The following is a 19789-nucleotide window of genomic DNA, read 5'->3' as shown; positions in this document are numbered from 1 at the left end:
GCACCAAGTTCAAGTCGCAGTTTCCCCTGGAGGCCTGGGTTCGAATCACACTTCTGACAGATCTATCCTTTGGCTGCAGACAGAGACTTTAGTCTTCTGCTACGTTGAGCCAGCAGGGCGTTAACTTTGACAAAACACAGCATTTGGCAAATGCTAGTATTCATTGGGCATGCGTTGAAGACAAGGATGAGTTTTTAGACACTTTTTGAAAATGGTTAAAGCCTAAGCTGCTCGAATTGAGATAGGCAAGCCGATCCACCAGCTGCGAACAGTCCAGGAAAAGGTCCTTGAGAGTGATTTTGTGCCTCTTTGGGATGGCACCACGAGGCGTCGTTCACTTGCAGAACGCAAGCATAGGTCTGAACCAGCGACTTTAGGTATATTGCTGCAGAGCCAGTGGTTATCTTGTAGGCAAACATCAGTATCTTGAATCTGATGCGAACAGCTATTGGTAGCCAGTGCAAAATTATAAAGAGAGGTGTGACGTGGGCTTTCTTTGGCTCGTTGAAGACCACTCTCGCTGCTGCATCCTGGATCAGTTGCAGAGGCTTGATAAGGAAAAGGATGGCACGGGTCTACATGCAATGTCGCTGGATGAGATTCAGGGAATTTACCTGGAACCTCACAGTTTTCCACAAAACATCATTTCAGCTTCCCTAAAGAGGAGCTGTGGCCTTTTGCCCCCAGGAGACACAGGGAAACCCACACGGAAGGGGACAGAGAACCTCACTCTTTCTTTCTAAGCCACGGGTGTCAAACTCAGTCCCTGGAAGGCCGGAGACCTGCAGAGTTTAGATTCAAGCCTGATTGAACACACCTGATCCAACTAATCATGGCCTTCAGGGTCATTTGAAAACTACATGCCTTGTGTGTTTGAGAAGGGTTGGAACAACACTCTACAGGGCTCGGGCCCTAAAGGAATTTAGTTTGATACTCCTGGTATAAGCGCTCTCAGTGATCAGAAAAAAAGCACCACTCTGCCCCGTGTGAGGCTCGAACTAACGACCTTCAGATTATGAGACCGACGCACTGCCTAACTGCGTCAACGAGGCTTGTGGGCTGAAGTGCGCCCAAACAGAGAATAAGTAGCTTCTAGATCCTTGCATTCAGGTGTGGCTCCAACAGGCCATCCCTAGCCAAGCAAGGGTGTCAGGATGGCCGAGCGGTCTAAGGGGCTGCGTTCAGGTTGCAGTCTCCCCTGGAGGCGTGGGTTCGAATCCCACTTCTGACAGATCTAGCCTTTGGCTGCAGACAGAGACTTCAGTCTTCTGCTACGTTGAGCCAGCAGGGCGTTAACTTTGACAAAACACAGCATTTGGCAAATGCTAGTATTCATTGGGCAGGTGTTGAAGACAAGGATGAGGTTTTAGATACTTTTTGACAATGGTTAAAGCCTCCGCTGCTTGAATTGAGATAGGCAAGCCGATCCACCAGCTGGGAACAGTCCAGGAAAAGGTCCTTGAGAGTGATATTGTGCCTCTTTGGGATGGCACCACGAGGCGTTGTTCACTTGCAGAACGCAAGCATAGGTCTGAACCAGCGATTTTAGGTATATTGCTGCAGAGCCAGTGGTTATCTTGTAGGCAAACATCAGTATCTTGAATCTGATGCGAACAGCTATTGGTAGCCAGTGCAAAATTATGAAGAGAGGTGTGACGTCGGCTTTCTTTGGCTCGTTGAAGACCACTCTCGCTGCTGCATCCTGGATCAGTTGCAGAGGCTTGATAGTACATGCCGGAATACCCGCCAAGGGAGCCTAACAGTAGCCCAGTCTGGAGAAATCAAAGAGCTTGGACAAGGAGTTGTGTGGCCTGCTCTGATCGGAAGGGTCTAATTTTCCGAACGTTGTATAAGGCAAATCTGCAGGACCGGGCCAGTGCAGCAATATGGCCTTTGAAACTTCACAAAACCTCAGGACGACGTGGCCATGTGTTACATGAATATGAGAGGGATTCTATTACTGCCTTCATGCAGTGTTAGCCAGCATGATTGCAGAATTTTCACTTCATTGTATATGAAAGGATGCCACAAGTCTACACGCAATGTCGCTGGATGAGATTCAGGGAATTTACCTGGAACCTCATAGTTTTCCACAAAACATCATTTCTCCTGCCCTGAAGAGGAGCTGTGGCATTTTGCCCCCAGGAGACACAGGGAAACCCACACTGAAGGGGACAGAGAACCTCACTCTTTCTCTCTTAACCACGGGTGTCAAACTCAGTCCCTGGAACGACGAGGCATCGTTCACTTGCAGAACGCAAGCATAGGTCTGAACCAGCGACTTTAGGTATATTGCTGCAGAGCCAGTGGTTATCTTGTAGGCAAACTTCAGTATCTTGAATCTGATGCGAACAGCTATTGGTAGCCAGTGCAAAATTATGAAGAGAGGTGTGACGTGGGCTTTCTTTGGCTCGTTGAAGACCACTCTCACTGCTGCATCCTGGATCAGTTGCAGAGGCTTGATAGTACGTGCCGGAAGACCCGCCAAGGGAGCATAACAGTAGCCAAGTCTGGAGAAAACAAAGAGCTTGGACAAGGAGTTGTGTGGCCTGCTCTGATCGGAAGGGTCTAATCTTCCGAAAGTTGTATAAGGCAAATCTGCAGGACCGGGCCAGTGCGGCAATATGGCCTTTGAAACTTCACAAAACCTCAGGAGGATGTGGCCATGTGTTACATGAATATGAGAGGGATGCTATTACTGCCTTCATTCAGCGTTAGCCATTATGAATGCAGAATTTTCACTTCATTGTATATAAAAGGATGGCACGGGTCTACACGCAATGTTGCTGGATGAGATTCAGGGAATTTACCTGGAACCTCACAGTTTTCCACAAAACATCATTTCACCTTCCCTGAAGAGGAGCTGTGGCCTTTTGCCCCCAGGAGACACAGGGAAACCCACACGGAAGGGGACAGAGAACCTCACTCTTTCTTTCTAAGCCACGGGTGTCAAACTCAGTCCCTGGAAGGCCGGAGACCTGCAGAGTTTAGATTCAAGCCTGATTGAACACACCTGATCCAACTAATCATGGCCTTCAGGCTCATTTGAAAACTTTATGCCTTGTGTGTTTGAGAAGGGTTGGAAGAACACTTTACAGGGCTCGGGCCCTAAAGGAATTTAGTTTGATACCCCTGGTCTAAGCGCTCTCAGTGATCAGAAAAAAGCACCACTCTGCCCTGTGTGAGGCTCAAACTCACGACCTTCAGATTACGAGACTGATGCGCTGCCTAACTGCGCCAACGAGGCTTGAGGGCCAAAGGGCGCCCAAACAGAGAATAAGTAGCTTCTATATCCTTGCATTCAGGTGTGGCTCCAACAGGCCATCCCTAGACAAGCAAGGGTGTCAGGATGGCCGAGCGGTCTAAGGCACCAAGTTCAGGTTGCAGTTTCCCCTGGAGGCCTGGGTTCGAATCACACTTCTGACAGATCTATCCTTTGGCTGCAGACAGAGACTTTAGTCTTCTGCTACGTTGAGCCAGCAGGGCGTTAACTTTGACAAAACACAGCATTTGGCAAATGCTAGTATTCATTGGGCATGCGTTGAAGACAAGGATGAGTTTTTAGACACTTTTTGAAAATGGTTAAAGCCTAAGCTGCTCGAATTGAGATAGGCAAGCCGATCCACCAGCTGGGAACAGTCCAGGAAAAGGTCCTTGAGAGTGATTTTGTGCCTCTTTGGGATGGCACCACGAGGCGTCGTTCACTTGCAGAACGCAAGCATAGGTCTGAACCAGCGACTTTAGGTATATTGCTGCAGAGCCAGTGGTTATCTTGTAGGCAAACATCAGTATCTTGAATCTGATGCGAACAGCTATTGGTAGCCAGTGCAAAATTATAAAGAGAGGTGTGACGTGGGCTTTCTTTGGCTCGTTGAAGACCACTCTCGCTGCTGCATCCTGGATCAGTTGCAGAGGCTTGATAGTACGTGCCGGAAGACCCGCCAAGGGAGCATAACAGTAGCCCAGTCTGGAGAAAACAAAGAGCTTGGACAAGGAGTTGTGTGGACTGCTCTGATCGGAAGGGTCAAATCTTCCGAACGTTGTATAAGGTAAATCTGCAGGACCGGGCCAGTGCAGCAATATGGCCTTTGAAACTTCACAAAACCTCAGGACGACGTGGCCATGTGTTACATGACTATGAGAGGGATTCTATTACTGCCTTCATGCAGTGTTAGCCAGCATGAATGCAAAATTTTCACTTCATTGTATATGAAAGGATGCCACGGGTCTACACGCAATGTCGCTGGATGAGATTCAGGGAATTTCCCTGGAACCTCACAGTTTTCCACAAAACATCATTTCACCTTCCCTGAAGAGGAGCTGTGGCATTTTGCCCCCAGGAGACACAGGGAAACCCACACGGAAGGGGACAGAGAACCTCACTCTTTCTTTCTTAGCCACGGGTGTCAAACTCTGTCCCTGGAAGGTCGGAGACCTGCAGAGTTTAGATTCAAGCCTGATTGAACACACCTGATCCAACTAATCACGGCCTTCAGGCTCATTTGAAAACTATATGCCTTGTGTGTTTGAGAAGGGTTGGAAGAACACTCTACAGGGCTCGGGCCCTAAAGGAATTTAGTTTGATACCCCTGGTCTAAGCGCTCTCAGTAATCAGAAAAAAAGCACCACTCTGCCCCATGTGAGGCTCGAACTCACGACCTTCAGATTATGAGACTGACGCGCTGCCTAACTGCGCCAACGAGGCTTGTGGGCTAAAGGGCACCCAAACAGAGAATAAGTAGCTTCTAGATCCGTGCATTCAGGTGTGGTTCCAACAGGCCATCCCTAGCCAACCAAGTGTGTCAGGATGGCCGAGCGGTCTAAGGCGCTGCGTTCAGGTCGCAGTCTCCCCTGGAGGCGTGGGTTCGAATCCCACTTCTGACAGATCTATCCTTTGGCTGCAGACAGAGACTTCAGTCTTCTGCTACGTTGAGCCAGCAGGGCGTTAACTTTGACAAAACACAGCATTTGGCAAATGCTAGTATTCATTGGGCAGGCGTTGAAGACAAGGATGAGTTTTTAGACACTTTTTGAAAATGGTTAAAGCCTCCGCTGATTGAATTGAGATAGGCAAGCCGATCCACCAGCTGGGAACAGTCCAGGAAAAGGTCCTTGAGAGTGATTTTGTGCCTCTTTGGGATGGCACCACGAGGCGTCGTTCACTTGCAGAACGCAAGCATAGGTCTGAACCAGCGACTTTAGGTATATTGCTGCAGAGCCAGTGGTTATCTTGTAGGCAAACATCAGTATCTTGAATCTGATGCGAACAGCTATTGGTAGCCAGTGCAAAATTATGAAGAGAGGTGTGACGTGGGCTTTCTTTGGCTCGTTGAAGACCACTCTCGCTGCTGCATCCTGGATCAGTTGCAGAGGCTTGATAGTAGAAGACCTGCCAAGGAAGACCGGAAGACCCGCCAAGGGAGCATAACAGTAGCCCAGTCTGGAGAAAACAAAGAGCTTGGACAAGGAGTTGTGTGGCCTGCTCTGATTGGAAGGGTCTAATCTCCCGAACGTTGTATAAGGCAAATCTGCAGGACTGGGCCAGTGCAGCAATATGGCCTTTGAAACTTCACAAAACCTCAGGACGACGTGGCCATGTGTTACATGAATATGAGAGGGATTCTATTACTGCCTTCATGCAGTGTTAGCCAGCATGAATGCAGAATTTTCACTTCATTGTATATGAAAGGATGGCACGGGTCTACACGCAATGTCGCTGGATGAGATTCAGGGAATTTACCTGGAACCTCACAGTTTTCCACAAAACCTCATTTCACCTGCCCTGAAGAGGAGCTGTGGCATTTTGCCCCCAGGAGACACAGGGAAACCCACACGGAAGGGGAAAGAGAACCTCACTCTTTCTTTCTTAGCCACGGGTGTCAAACTCAGTCCCTGGAACGACGAGGCGTCGTTCACTTGCAGAACGCAAGCATAGGTCTGAACCAGCGACTTTAGGTATATTGCTGCAGAGCCAGTGGTTATCTTGTAGGCAAACATCAGTGTCTTGAATCTGATGCGAACAGCTATTGGTAGCCAGTGCAAAATTATGAAGAGAGGTGTGACGTGGGCTTTCTTTGGCTCGTTTAAGACCACTCTCGCTGCTGCATCCTGGATCAGTTGCAGAGGCTTGATAGTACGTGCCGGAAGACCCGCCAAGGGAGCATAACAGTAGCCCAGTCTGGAGAAAACAAAGAGCTTGGACAAGGAGTTGTGTGGCCTGCTCTGATCGGAAGGGTCTAATCTTCCGAACTTTGTATAAGGCAAATCTGCAGGACCGGGCCAGTGCAGCAATATGGCCATTGAAACTTCACAAAACCTCAGGAGGATGTGGCCATGTGTTACATGAATATGAGAGGGATGCTATTACTGCCTTCATTCAGTGTTAGCCAGCATGAATGCAGTATTTTCACTTCATTGTGTACAAAAGGATGGCACGGGTCTACACGCAATGCCGCTGGATGAGATTCAGGGAATTTACCTGGAACCTCACAGTTTTTAACAAAACATCATTTCACCTGCCCTGAAGAGGAGCTGTGGCCTTTTGCCCCCAGGAGACACAGGGAAACCCACACGGAAGGGGACAGAGAACCTCACTCTTTCTTTCTAAGCCACGGGTGTCAAACTCAGTCCCTGGAAGGCCGGAGACCTGCAGAGTTTAGATTCAAGCCTGATTGAACACAGTTGATCCAACTAATCATGGCCTTCAGGCTCATTTGAAAACTACATGCCTTGTGTGTTTGAGAAGGGTTGGAACAACACTCTACAGGGCTCGGGCCCTAAAGGAATTTAGTTTGATACCCCTGGTCTAAGCGCTCTAAGTGATCAAAAAAAAAAGCACCACTCTGCCCCGTGTGAGGCTCGAACTCACGATCTTCAGATTATGTGACTGACACGCTGGCTAACTGCGCCAACGAGGCTTGTGGGCTAAAGGGCGCCCAAACAGAGAATAAGTAGCTTCTAGATCCTTGCATTCAGGTGTGGCTCCAACAGGCCATCCCTGGCCAATCAAGGGTGTCAGGATGGCCGAGCGGTCTAAGGCGCTGCGTTCAGGTCGCAGTCTCCCCTGGAGGCGTGGGTTCGAATCCCACTTCTGACAGATCTATCCTTTGGCTGCAGACAGAGACTTCAGTCTTCTGCTACGTTGAGCCGGCAGGACTTTAACTTTGACAAAACACAGCATTTGGCAAATGCTAGTATTCATTGGGCAGGCGTTGAAGACAAGGATGAGTTTTTAGACACTTTTTGAAAATGGTTAAAGCCTCCGCTGCTCGAATTGAGATAGGCAAGCCGATGCACCAGCTGGGAACAATCCAGGAAAAGGTCCTTGAGAGTGATTTTGTGCCTCTTTGGGATGGCACCACGAGACGTCGTTCACTTGCAGAACGCAAGCATAGGTCTGAACCAGCGACTTAAGGTATATTGCTGCAGAGCCAGTGGTTATCTTGTAGGCAAACATCAGTATCTTGAATCTGATGCGAATAGCTATTGGTAGCCAGTGCAAAATTATGAAGAGAGGTGTGACGTGGGCTTTCTTTGGCTCGTTGAAGACCACTCTCGCTGCTGCATCCTGGATCAGTTGCAGAGGCTTGATAGTACGTGCCGGAAGACCCGCCAAGGGAGCATAACAGTAGCCCAGTCTGGAGAAAACAAAGAGCTTGGGCAAGGAGTTGTGTGGCCTGCTCTGATCGGAAGGGTCTAATCTTCCGAACGTTGTATAAGGCAAATCTGCAGGACCGGGCCAGTGCAGCAATATGGCCTTTGAAACTTCACAAAACCTCAGGAGGATGTGGCCATGTGTTACATGAATATGAGAGGGATGCTATTACTGCCTTCATTCAGTGTTAGCCAGCATGAAGGCAGAATTTTCACTTTATTTTATATAAAAGGATGGCACGGGTCTACACGCAAGGTCGCTGGATGAGATTCAGGGAATTTACCTGGAACCCCACAGTTTTCCACAAAACATCATTTCACCTGCCCTGAAGAGGAGCTGTGGCCTTTTGCCCCCCAGGAGACACAGGGAAACCCACACGGAAGGGGACAGAGAACCTCACTCTTTCTTTCTAAGCCACGGGTGTCAAACTCAGTCCCTGGAAGGCCGGAGACCTGCAGAGTTTAGATTCAAGCTTGATTGAACACACCTTATCCAACTAATCATGGCCTTCAGGCTCATTTTAAAACTACATGCCTTGTGTGTTTGAGATGGTTTGGAATAACACTCTACAGGGCTCGGGCCTTAAAGGAATTTAGTTTGATACCCCTGGTCTAAGCGCTCTCAGTGATCAGAAAAAAAGCACCACTCTGCCCCGTGTGAGGCTCGAACTCACAACCTTCAGATTATGAGACTGACGCGCTGCCTAACTGCGCCAACGAGCCTTGTGCGCTGAGGGGCGCCCAAACAGAGAATAAGTAGCTTCTAGATCCGTGCATTCAGGTGTGGCTCCAACAGGCCATCCCTAGCCAACCAAGTGTGTCTGGATGGCGGAGCGGTCTAAGGCGCTGCGTTCAGGTCGCAGTCTCCCCTGGAGGCGTGGGTTCGAATCCCACTTCTGACAGATCTATCCTTTGGCTGCAGACAGAGACTTCAGTCTTCCGCTACGTTGAGCCAGCAGGACGTTAACTTTGACAAAACACAGCATTTGGCAAATGCTAGTATTCATTGGGCAGGCTTTGAAAACAAGGATGAGTTTTTAGACACTTTTTGAAAATGGTTAAAGCCTCCGCTGCTCGAATTGAGATAGGCAAGCCGATGCACCAGCTGGGAACAGTCCAGGAAAAGGTCCTTGAGAGTGATTTTGTGCCTCTTTGGGATGGCACCACGAGGCGTCGTTCACTTGCAGAACGCAAGCATAGGTCTGAACCAGCGACTTTAGGTATATTGCTGCAGAGCCAGTGGTTATCTTGTAGGCAAACATCAGTATCTTGAATCTGACGCGAACAGCTATTGGTAGCCAGTGCAAAATTATGAAGAGAGGTGTGACGTGGGCTTTCTTTGGCTCGTTGAAGACCACTCTCGCTGCTGCATCCTGGATCAGTTGCAGAGGCTTGATAGTACGTGCCGGAAGACCCGCCAAGGGAGCATAACAGTAGCCCAGTCTGGAGAAAACAAAGAGTTTGGACAAGGAGTTGTGTGGCCTGCTCTGATCGGAAGGGTCTAATCTCCCGAACGTTGTATAAGGCAAATCTGCAGGACCGGGGCAGTGCAGCAATATGGCCTTTGAAACTTCACAAAACCTCAGGACGACGTGGCCATGTGTTACATGAATATGAGAGGGATTCTATTACTGCCTTCATGCAGTGTTAGCCAGCATAAATGCAGAATTTTCACTTCATTGTATATGAAAGGATGGCAAGGATCTACACGCAATGTCGCTGGATGAGATTCAGGGATCTTACCTGGAACCTCACAGTTTTCCACAAAACATCATTTCACCTGCCCTGAAGAGGAGCTGTGGCATTTTGCCCCCAGGAGACACAGGGAAACCCACACGGAAGGGGACAGAGAACCTCACTCTTTCTTTCTTAGCCACGGGTGTCCAACTCAGTCCCTGGAACGACGAGGCGTCGTTCACTTGCAGAACGCAAGCATAGGTCTGAACCAGCGACTTTAGGTATATTGCTGCAGAGCCAGTGGTTATCTTGTAGGCAAACATCAGTATCTTGAATCTGATGCGAATAGCTATTGGTAGCCAGTGCAAATTTATGAAGAGAGGTGTGAAGTGGGCTTTCTTTGGCTCGTTGAAGACCACTCTCGCTGCTGCATCCTGGATCAGTTGCAGAGGCTTGATAGTACGTGCCGGAAGACCCGCCAAGGGAGCATAACAGTAGCCCAGTCTGGAGAAAACAAAGAGCTTGGACAAGGAGTTGTGTGGCCTGCTCTGATCGGAAGGGTCTAATCTTCCGAACGTTGTATAAGGCAAATCTGCAGGACCGGGCCAGTGCAGCAATATGGCCTTTGAAACTTCACAAAACCTCAGGAGGATGTGGTCATGTGTTACATGAATATGAGAGGGATGCTATTACTGCCTTCATTCAGTGTTAGCCAGCATGAATGCAGAATTTTCACTTAATTGTATACAAAAGGATGGCACGGGTCTACACGCAATGCCGCTGGATGAGATTCAGGGAATTTACCTGGAACCTAACAGTTTTGAACAAAACATCATTTCACCTGCCCTGAAGAGGAGCTGTGGCCTTTTGCCCCCAGGAGACACAGGGAAACCCACACGAAAGGGGACAGAGAACCTCACTCTTTCTTTCTAAGCCACGGGTGTCAAACTCAGTCCCTGGAAGGCCGGAGACCTGCAGAGTTTAGATTCAAGCCTGATTGAACACACCTGATCCAACTAATCATGGCCTTCAGGCTCATTTGAAAACTACATGCCTTGTGTGTTTGAGAAGGGTTGGAACAACACTCTACAGGGTTTGGGCCCTAAAGAAATTTAGTTTGATACCCCTGGTCTAAGCGATCAGAAAAAAAGCACCACTCTGCCCCGTGTGAGGCTGGAACTCACGACCTTCAGATTATGTGACTGACACGCTGGCTAACTGCGCCAACGAGGCTTGTGGGCTAAAGTGCAGCAATATGGCCTTTGAAACTTCACAAAACCTCAGGAGGATGTGGCCATGTGTTACATGAATATGAGAGGGATGCTATTACTGCCTTCATTCAGTGTTAGCCAGCATGAAGGCAGAATTTTCACTTCATTTTATATAAAAGGATGGCACGGGTCTACACGCAAGGTCGCTGGATGAGATTCAGGGAATTTACCTGGAACCCCACAGTTTTCCACAAAACATCATTTCACCTGCCCTGAAGAGGAGCTGTGGCCTTTTGCCCCCCAGGAGACACAGGGAAACCCACACGGAAGGGGACAGAGAACCTCACTCTTTCTTTCTAAGCCACGGGTGTCAAACTCAGTCCCTGGAAGGCCGGATACCTGCAGAGTTTAGATTCAAGCCTGATTGAACACACCTGATCCAACTAATCATGGCCTTCAGGCTCATTTGAAAACTACATGCCTTGTGTGTTTGAGAAGGGTTGGAACAACACTCTACAGGGCTCGGGCCCTAAAGGAATTTAGTTTGATACCCCTGGTCTAAGCACTCTCAGTGATCAGAAAAAAAGCACCACTCTGCCCCGTGTGAGGCTCGAACTCACAAACTTCAGATTATGAGACTGATGCGCTGCCTAACTGCACCAACGAGGCTTGTGGGCTAAAGGGCGCCCAAACAGAGAATAAGTAGCTTCTAGATCCTTGCATTCAGGTGTGGCTCCAACAGGCCATCTCTAGCCAATCAAGGGTGTCAGGATGGCCGAGCGGTCTAAGTCGCTGCGTTTAGGTTGCAGTCTCCCCTGGAGGCTTGGGTTCGAATCCCACTTCTGACAGATCTATCCTTTGGCTGCAGACAGAGACTTCAGTCTTCTGCTACGTTGAGCCAGCAGGACGTTAACTTTGACAAAACACAGCATTTGGCAAATGCTAGTATTCATTGGGCAGGCGTTGAAGACAAGGATGAGTTTTTAGACACTTTTTGAAAATGGTTAAAGCCTCCGCTGCTCGAATTGAGATAGGCAAGCCGATGCACCAGCTGGGAACAGTCCAGGAAAATGTCCTTGAGAGTGATTTTGTGCCTCTTTGGGATGGCACCACGAGGCGTCGTTCACTTGCAGAATGCAAGCATAGGTCTGAACCAGCGACTTTAGGTATATTGCTGCAGAGCTAGTGGTTATCTTGTAGGCAAACATCATTATCTTGAATCTGATGCGAACAGCTATTGGTAGCCAGTGCAAAATTATGAAGAGAGGTGTGACTTGGGTTTTCTTTGGCTCGTTGAAGACCACTCTCGCTGCTGCATCCTGGATCAGTTGCAGAGGCTTGATAGTACGTGCCGGAAGACCCGCCAAGGGAGCATAACAGTAGCCCAGTCTGGAGAAAACAAAGAGCTTGGACAAGGAGTTGTGTGGCCTGCTCTGATCGGAAGGGTCTAATCTTCCGAACTTTGTATAAGGCAAATCTGCAGGACCGGGCCAGTGCAGCAATATGGCCTTTGAAACTTCACAAAAGCTCAGGAGGATGTGGCCATGTGTTACATGAATATGAGAGGGATGCTATTACTGCCTTCATTCAGTGTTAGCCAGCATGAATGCGGAATTTTCACTTCATTGTATATAAAAGGATGGCACAGGTCTATACGCAATGTCGCTGGATAAGATTCAGGGAATTTACCTGGAACCTCACAGTTTTCCACAAAACATCATTTCACCTGCCCTGAAGAGGAGCTGTGGCCTTTTGCCCCCAGGAGGCATAGGAAAACCCACACGGAAGGGGACAGAGAACCTCACTCTTTCTTTCTAAGCCACAGGTGTCAAACTCAGTCCCTGGAAGGCCGGATACCTGCAGAGTTTAGATTCAAGCTTGATTGAACACACCTGATCCAACTAATCATGGCCTTCAGGCTCATTTGAAAACTACATGCCTTGTGTGTTTGAGAAGGGTTGGAACAACACTCTACAGGGCTCGGGCCCTAAAGGAATTTAGTTTGATACCCCTGGTCTAAGCGCTCTCAGTGATCAGAAAAAAAGCACCAATCTGCCCCGTGTGAGGCTCGAACTCACGACCTTCAGATTATGAGACTGACGCGCTGCCTAACTGCGCCAACGAGGCTTGTGGGATAAAAGGCGCCCAAACAGAGAATAAGTAGCTTCTAGATCCTTGCATTCAGGTGTGGCTCCAACAGGCCATCCCTAGCCAAGCAAGGGTGTCAGGATGGCCGAGCGGTCTAAGGCGTCGAGTTCAGGTCGCAGTCTCCCCTGGAGGCGTGGGTTCGAATCACACTTCTGACAGATCTATCCTTTGGCTGCAGACAGAGACTTCAGTCTTCTGCTACGTTGAGCCAGCAGGGCGTTAACTTTGACAAAACACAGCATTTGGCAAGTGCTAGTATTCATTGGGCAGGCGATGAAGACAAGGATGAGTTTTTAGACACTTTTTGAATATGGTTAAAGCCTCCGCTGATTGAATTGAGATAGGCAAGCCGATCCACCAGCTGGGAACAGTCCAGGAAAATGTCCTTGAGAGTGATTTTGTGCCTCTTTGGGATGGCACCACGAGGCGTCGTTCACTTGCAGAACGCAAGCATAGGTCTGAACCAGCGACTTTAGGTATATTGCTGCAGAGCCAGTGGTTATCTTGTAGGCAAACGTCAGTATCTTGAATCTGATGCGAACAGCTATTGGTAGCCAGTGCAAAATTATGAAGAGAGGTGTGACGTGGGCTTTCTTTGGCTCGTTGAAGACCACTCTCGCTGCTGCATCCTGGATCAGTTGCAGAGGCTTGATAGTACGTGCCGGAAGACCCGCCAAGGGAGCATAACAGTAGCCCAGTCTGGAGAAAACAAAGAGCTTGGACAAGGAGTTGTGTGGCCTGCTCTGATCGGAAGGGTCTAATCTCCCGAACGTTGTATAAGGCAAATCTGCAGGACCGGGCCAGTGCAGCAATATGGCATTTGAAACTTCACAAAACCTCAGGACGAAGTGGCCATGTGTTACATGAATATGAGAGAGATTCTATTACTGCCTTCATGCAGTGTTAGCCAGCATGAATGCAGAATTTTCACTTCATTGTATATGAAAGGATGGCACGGGTCTACACGCAATATCGCTGGATGAGATTCAGGGAATTTACCTGGAACCTCACAGTTTTCCACAAAACATCATTTCACCTGCCCTGAAGAGGAGCTGTGGCATTTTGCCCCCAGGAGACACAGGGAAACCCACACGGAAGGGGACAGAGAACCTCACTCTTTCTTTCTTAGCCACGGGTGTCCAACTCAGTCCCTGGAACGACGAGGCGTCGTTCACTTGCAGAACGCAAGCATAGGTCTGAACCAGCGACTTTAGGTATATTGCTGCAGAGCCAGTGGTTATCTTGTAGGCAATTATCAGTATCTTGAATCTGATGCGAATAGCTATTGGTAGCCAGTGCAAATTTATGAAGAGAGGTGTGACGTGGGCTTTCTTTGGCTCGTTGAAGACCACTCTCGCTGCTGCATCCTGGATCAGTTGCAGAGGCTTGATAGTACGTGCCGGAAGACCCGCCAAGGGAGCATAACAGTAGCCCAGTCTGGAGAAAACAAAGAGCTTGGACAAGGAGTTGTGTGGCCTGCTCTGATCGGAAGGGTCTAATCTTCCGAACGTTGTATAAGGCAAATCTGCAGGACCGGGCCAGTGCAGCAATATGGCCTTTGAAACTTCACAAAACCTCAGGAGGATGTGGCCATGTGTTACATGAATATGAGAGGTATGCTATTACTGCCTTCATTCAGTGTTAGCCAGCATGAATGCAGAATTTTCACTTCATTGTATATAAAAGGATGGCACGGGTCTACACGCAATGTCGCTGGATGAGATTCAGGGAATTTACCTGGAACCTCACAGTTTTCCACAAAACATCATTTCACCTGCCCTGAAGAGGAGCTGTGGCCTTTTGCCCCCAGGAGGCACATGGAAACCCACACGGAAGGGGACAGAGAACCTCACTCTTTCTTTCTAAGCCACGGGTGTCAAACTCAGTCCCTGGAAGGCCGGAGACCTGCAGAGTTTAGATTCAAGCCTGATTGAACACACCTGATCCAACTAATCATGGCCTTCAGGCTCATTTGAAAACTACATGCCTTGTGTGTTTGAGAAGGGTTGGAACAACACTCTACAGGGCTCGGGCCCTAAAGGAATTTAGTTTGATACCCCTGGTCTAAGCACTCTCAGTGATCAGAAAAAAAGCACCACTCTGCCCCGTGTGAGGCTGGAACTCACGACCTTCAGATTATGAGACTGATGCACTGCCTAACTGCACCAACGAGGCTTGTGGGCTAAAGGGCGCCCAAACAGAGAATAAGTAGCTTCTAGATCCTTGCATTCAGGTCTGGCTCCAACAGGCCATCCCTAGCCAATCAAGGGTGTCAGGATGGCCGAGCGGTCTAAGTCGCTGCGTTTAGGTCGCAGTCTCCCCTGGAGGCTTGGGTTCGAATCCCACTTCTGACAGATCTATCCTTTGGCTGCAGACAGAGACTTCAGTCTTCTGCTACGTTGAGCCAGCAGGATGTTAACTTTGACAAAACACAGCATTTGGCAAATGCTAGTATTCATTGGGCAGGCGTTGAAGACAAGGATGAGTTTTTAGACACTTTTTGAAAATGGTTAAAGCCTCCGCTGATTGAATTGAGATAGGCAAGCCGATCCACCAGCTGGGAACAGTCCAGGAAAAGGTCCTTGAGAGTGATTTTGTGCCTCTTTGGGATGGCACCACGAGGCGTCGTTCACTTGCAGAACGCAAGCATAGGTCTGAACCAGCGACTTTAGGTATATTGCTGCAGAGCCAGTGGTTATCTTGTAGGCAAACATCAGTATCTTGAATCTGATGCGAACAGCTATTGGTAGCCAGTGCAAAATTATGAAGAGAGGTGTGACGTGGGCTTTCTTTGGCTCGTTGAAGACCACTCTCGCTGCTGCATCCTGGATCAGTTGCAGAGGCTTGATAGTACGTGCCGGAAGACCCACCAAGTGAGCATAACAGTAGCCCAGTCTGGAGAAAACAAAGAGCTTGGACAAGGAGTTGTGTGGCCTGCTCGGATCGGAAGGGTCTAATCTCCCGAACGTTGTATAAGGCAAATCTGCAGGACCGGGCCAGTGCAGCAATATGGCCTTTGAAACTTCACAAAACCTCAGGACGACGTGGCCATGTGTTACATGAATATGAGAGGGATTCTATTACTGCCTTCATGCAGTGTTAGCCAGCATGAATGCAGAATTTTCACTTCATTGTATCTGAAAGGATGGCACGGGTCTACACGCAATGTCGCTGGATTAGATTCAGGGAATTTACCTGGAACCTCACAGTTTTCCACAAAACCTCATTTCACCTGCCCTGAAGAGGAGCTGTTGCCTTTTGCCCCCAGGAGACACAGGGAAACACACACGGAAGGGGACAGAGAACCTCACTCTTTCTTTCTTAGCCACGGGTGTCAAACTCAGTCCCTGGAAGGCCGGAGACCTGCAGAGTTTAGATTCAAGCCTGATTGAACACACCTGATCCAACTAATCATGGCCTTCAGGCTCATTTGAAAACTACATGCCTTGTGTGTTTGAGAAGGGTTGGAAGAACACTCTACAGGGCTCGGGCCCTAAAGGAATTTAGTTTGATAACCCTGGTCTAAGCGCTCTCAGTGATCAGAAAAAAGCACCACTCTGCCCCGTGTGAGGCTCGAACTCACGTCCTTCAGATTATGAGACTGACGCACTGCCTAACTGCGCCAACGAGGCTTGTGGGCTAAAGGGCGCCCAAACAGAGAATAAGTAGCTTCTAGATCCGTGCATTCAGGTGTGGCTCCAACAGGCCATCCCTAGCCAACCAAGTGTGTCAGGATGGCCGAGCGGTCTAAGGCGCTGCGTTCAGGTCGCAGTCTCCCCTGGAGGCGTGGGTTCGAATCCCACTTCTGACAGATCTATCCTTTGGCTGCAGACAGAGACTTCAGTCTTCTGCTACGTTGAGCCAGCAGGGCGTTAACTTTGACAAAACACAGCATTTGGCAAATGCTAGTATTCATTGGGCAGGCGTTGAAGACAAGGATGAGTTTTTAGACACTTTTTGAAAATGGTTAAAGCCTCCGCTGATTGAATTGAGATAGGCAAGCCGATCCACCAGCTGGGAACAGTCCAGGAAAAGGTCCTTGAGAGTGATTTTGTGCCTCTTTGGGATGGCACCACGAGGTGTCGTTCACTTGCAGAACGCAAGCATAGGTCTGAACCAGCGACTTTAGGTATATTGCTGCAGAGCCAGTGGTTATCTTGTAGGCAAACATCAGTATCTTGAATCTGATGCGAACAGCTATTGGTAGCCAGTGCAAAATTATGAAGAGAGGTGTGACGTGGGCTTTCTTTGGCTCGTTGAAGACCACTCTCGCTGCTGCATCCTGGATCAGTTGCAGAGGCTTGATAGTACGTGCCGGAAGACCCGCCAAGGGAGCATAACAGTAGCCCAGTCTGGAGAAAACAAAGAGCTTGGACAAGGAGTTGTGTGGCCTGCTCTGATCGGAAGGGTCTAATCTCCCGAACGTTGTATAAGGCAAATCTGCAGGACCGGGCCAGTGCAGCAATATGGCATTTGAAACTTCACAAAACCTCAGGACGAAGTGGCCATGTGTTACATGAATATGAGAGAGATTCTATTACTGCCTTCATGCAGTGTTAGCCAGCATGAATGCAGAATTTTCACTTCATTGTATATGAAAGGATGGCACGGGTCTACACGCAATATCGCTGGATGAGATTCAGGGAATTTACCTGGAACCTCACAGTTTTCCACAAAACATCATTTCACCTGCCCTGAAGAGGAGCTGTGGCATTTTGCCCCCAGGAGACACAGGGAAACCCACACGGAAGGGGACAGAGAACCTCACTCTTTCTTTCTTAGCCACGGGTGTCCAACTCAGTCCCTGGAACGACGAGGCGTCGTTCACTTGCAGAACGCAAGCATAGGTCTGAACCAGCGACTTTAGGTATATTGCTGCAGAGCCAGTGGTTATCTTGTAGGCAATTATCAGTATCTTGAATCTGATGCGAATAGCTATTGGTAGCCAGTGCAAATTTATGAAGAGAGGTGTGACGTGGGCTTTCTTTGGCTCGTTGAAGACCACTCTCGCTGCTGCATCCTGGATCAGTTGCAGAGGCTTGATAGTACGTGCCGGAAGACCCGCCAAGGGAGCATAACAGTAGCCCAGTCTGGAGAAAACAAAGAGCTTGGACAAGGAGTTGTGTGGCCTGCTCTGATCGGAAGGGTCTAATCTTCCGAACGTTGTATAAGGCAAATCTGCAGGACCGGGCCAGTGCAGCAATATGGCCTTTGAAACTTCACAAAACCTCAGGAGGATGTGGCCATGTGTTACATGAATATGAGAGGTATGCTATTACTGCCTTCATTCAGTGTTAGCCAGCATGAATGCAGAATTTTCACTTCATTGTATATAAAAGGATGGCACGGGTCTACACGCAATGTCGCTGGATGAGATTCAGGGAATTTACCTGGAACCTCACAGTTTTCCACAAAACATCATTTCACCTGCCCTGAAGAGGAGCTGTGGCCTTTTGCCCCCAGGAGGCACATGGAAACCCACACGGAAGGGGACAGAGAACCTCACTCTTTCTTTCTAAGCCACGGGTGTCAAACTCAGTCCCTGGAAGGCCGGAGACCTGCAGAGTTTAGATTCAAGCCTGATTGAACACACCTGATCCAACTAATCATGGCCTTCAGGCTCATTTGAAAACTACATGCCTTGTGTGTTTGAGAAGGGTTGGAACAACACTCTACAGGGCTCGGGCCCTAAAGGAATTTAGTTTGATACCCCTGGTCTAAGCACTCTCAGTGATCAGAAAAAAAGCACCACTCTGCCCCGTGTGAGGCTCGAACTCACGACCTTCAGATTATGAGACTGATGCACTGCCTAACTGCACCAACGAGGCTTGTGGGCTAAAGGGCGCCCAAACAGAGAATAAGTAGCTTCTAGATCCTTGCATTCAGGTCTGGCTCCAACAGGCCATCCCTAGCCAATCAAGGGTGTCAGGATGGCCGAGCGGTCTAAGTCGCTGCGTTTAGGTCGCAGTCTCCCCTGGAGGCTTGGGTTCGAATCCCACTTCTGACAGATCTATCCTTTGGCTGCAGACAGAGACTTCAGTCTTCTGCTACGTTGAGCCAGCAGGATGTTAACTTTGACAAAACACAGCATTTGGCAAATGCTAGTATTCATTGGGCAGGCGTTGAAGACAAGGATGAGTTTTTAGACACTTTTTGAAAATGGTTAAAGCCTCCGCTGATTGAATTGAGATAGGCAAGCCGATCCACCAGCTGGGAACAGTCCAGGAAAAGGTCCTTGAGAGTGATTTTGTGCCTCTTTGGGATGGCACCACGAGGCGTCGTTCACTTGCAGAACGCAAGCATAGGTCTGAACCAGCGACTTTAGGTATATTGCTGCAGAGCCAGTGGTTATCTTGTAGGCAAACATCAGTATCTTGAATCTGATGCGAACAGCTATTGGTAGCCAGTGCAAAATTATGAAGAGAGGTGTGACGTGGGCTTTCTTTGGCTCGTTGAAGACCACTCTCGCTGCTGCATCCTGGATCAGTTGCAGAGGCTTGATAGTACGTGCCGGAAGACCCACCAAGTGAGCATAACAGTAGCCCAGTCTGGAGAAAACAAAGAGCTTGGACAAGGAGTTGTGTGGCCTGCTCGGATCGGAAGGGTCTAATCTCCCGAACGTTGTATAAGGCAAATCTGCAGGACCGGGCCAGTGCAGCAATATGGCCTTTGAAACTTCACAAAACCTCAGGACGACGTGGCCATGTGTTACATGAATATGAGAGGGATTCTATTACTGCCTTCATGCAGTGTTAGCCAGCATGAATGCAGAATTTTCACTTCATTGTATCTGAAAGGATGGCACGGGTCTACACGCAATGTCGCTGGATTAGATTCAGGGAATTTACCTGGAACCTCACAGTTTTCCACAAAACCTCATTTCACCTGCCCTGAAGAGGAGCTGTTGCCTTTTGCCCCCAGGAGACACAGGGAAACACACACGGAAGGGGACAGAGAACCTCACTCTTTCTTTCTTAGCCACGGGTGTCAAACTCAGTCCCTGGAAGGCCGGAGACCTGCAGAGTTTAGATTCAAGCCTGATTGAACACACCTGATCCAACTAATCATGGCCTTCAGGCTCATTTGAAAACTACATGCCT

The 19789-nt window shown here is 48.9% G+C and overlaps 14 non-coding genes across 14 annotated transcripts; 7 read left to right on the top strand and 7 right to left on the bottom strand.

Moving 5' to 3' along the window:
• The first annotated feature begins 1148 nt into the window (after window positions 1-1148).
• trnal-cag (transfer RNA leucine (anticodon CAG)) lies at window positions 1149-1231 on the top strand. Its single transcript has one exon. It is a non-coding gene; the product is annotated as a tRNA-Leu (tRNA).
• A 1942-nt stretch (window positions 1232-3173) lies between these two features.
• On the bottom strand, window positions 3174-3247 carry trnat-cgu (transfer RNA threonine (anticodon CGU)). The gene has a single exon. It is a non-coding gene; the product is annotated as a tRNA-Thr (tRNA).
• Window positions 3248-4631: 1384 nt separating this feature from the next.
• Window positions 4632-4705, bottom strand: trnam-cau (transfer RNA methionine (anticodon CAU)). Its single transcript has one exon. It is a non-coding gene; the product is annotated as a tRNA-Met (tRNA).
• A 96-nt stretch (window positions 4706-4801) lies between these two features.
• Window positions 4802-4884, top strand: trnal-cag (transfer RNA leucine (anticodon CAG)). Its single transcript has one exon. It is a non-coding gene; the product is annotated as a tRNA-Leu (tRNA).
• Window positions 4885-7013: 2129 nt separating this feature from the next.
• On the top strand, window positions 7014-7096 carry trnal-cag (transfer RNA leucine (anticodon CAG)). The gene has a single exon. It is a non-coding gene; the product is annotated as a tRNA-Leu (tRNA).
• A 1206-nt stretch (window positions 7097-8302) lies between these two features.
• Window positions 8303-8376, bottom strand: trnam-cau (transfer RNA methionine (anticodon CAU)). Its single transcript has one exon. It is a non-coding gene; the product is annotated as a tRNA-Met (tRNA).
• Window positions 8377-8472: 96 nt separating this feature from the next.
• trnal-cag (transfer RNA leucine (anticodon CAG)) lies at window positions 8473-8555 on the top strand. The gene has a single exon. It is a non-coding gene; the product is annotated as a tRNA-Leu (tRNA).
• A 2581-nt stretch (window positions 8556-11136) lies between these two features.
• On the bottom strand, window positions 11137-11210 carry trnam-cau (transfer RNA methionine (anticodon CAU)). Its single transcript has one exon. It is a non-coding gene; the product is annotated as a tRNA-Met (tRNA).
• A 1384-nt stretch (window positions 11211-12594) lies between these two features.
• On the bottom strand, window positions 12595-12668 carry trnam-cau (transfer RNA methionine (anticodon CAU)). The gene has a single exon. It is a non-coding gene; the product is annotated as a tRNA-Met (tRNA).
• A 2292-nt stretch (window positions 12669-14960) lies between these two features.
• trnal-uag (transfer RNA leucine (anticodon UAG)) lies at window positions 14961-15043 on the top strand. The gene has a single exon. It is a non-coding gene; the product is annotated as a tRNA-Leu (tRNA).
• Window positions 15044-16247: 1204 nt separating this feature from the next.
• Window positions 16248-16321, bottom strand: trnam-cau (transfer RNA methionine (anticodon CAU)). The gene has a single exon. It is a non-coding gene; the product is annotated as a tRNA-Met (tRNA).
• A 96-nt stretch (window positions 16322-16417) lies between these two features.
• On the top strand, window positions 16418-16500 carry trnal-cag (transfer RNA leucine (anticodon CAG)). Its single transcript has one exon. It is a non-coding gene; the product is annotated as a tRNA-Leu (tRNA).
• Window positions 16501-18443: 1943 nt separating this feature from the next.
• trnam-cau (transfer RNA methionine (anticodon CAU)) lies at window positions 18444-18517 on the bottom strand. The gene has a single exon. It is a non-coding gene; the product is annotated as a tRNA-Met (tRNA).
• Window positions 18518-18613: 96 nt separating this feature from the next.
• On the top strand, window positions 18614-18696 carry trnal-uag (transfer RNA leucine (anticodon UAG)). The gene has a single exon. It is a non-coding gene; the product is annotated as a tRNA-Leu (tRNA).
• The last annotated feature ends 1093 nt before the right edge of the window (window positions 18697-19789 follow it).

Source organism: Carassius carassius, chromosome 22, assembly GCF_963082965.1.
Source record: "Carassius carassius chromosome 22, fCarCar2.1, whole genome shotgun sequence".
Classification (NCBI taxonomy): Eukaryota; Metazoa; Chordata; class Actinopteri; order Cypriniformes; family Cyprinidae; genus Carassius; species Carassius carassius.
This window is presented reverse-complemented; position numbering and strand designations above follow the sequence as displayed.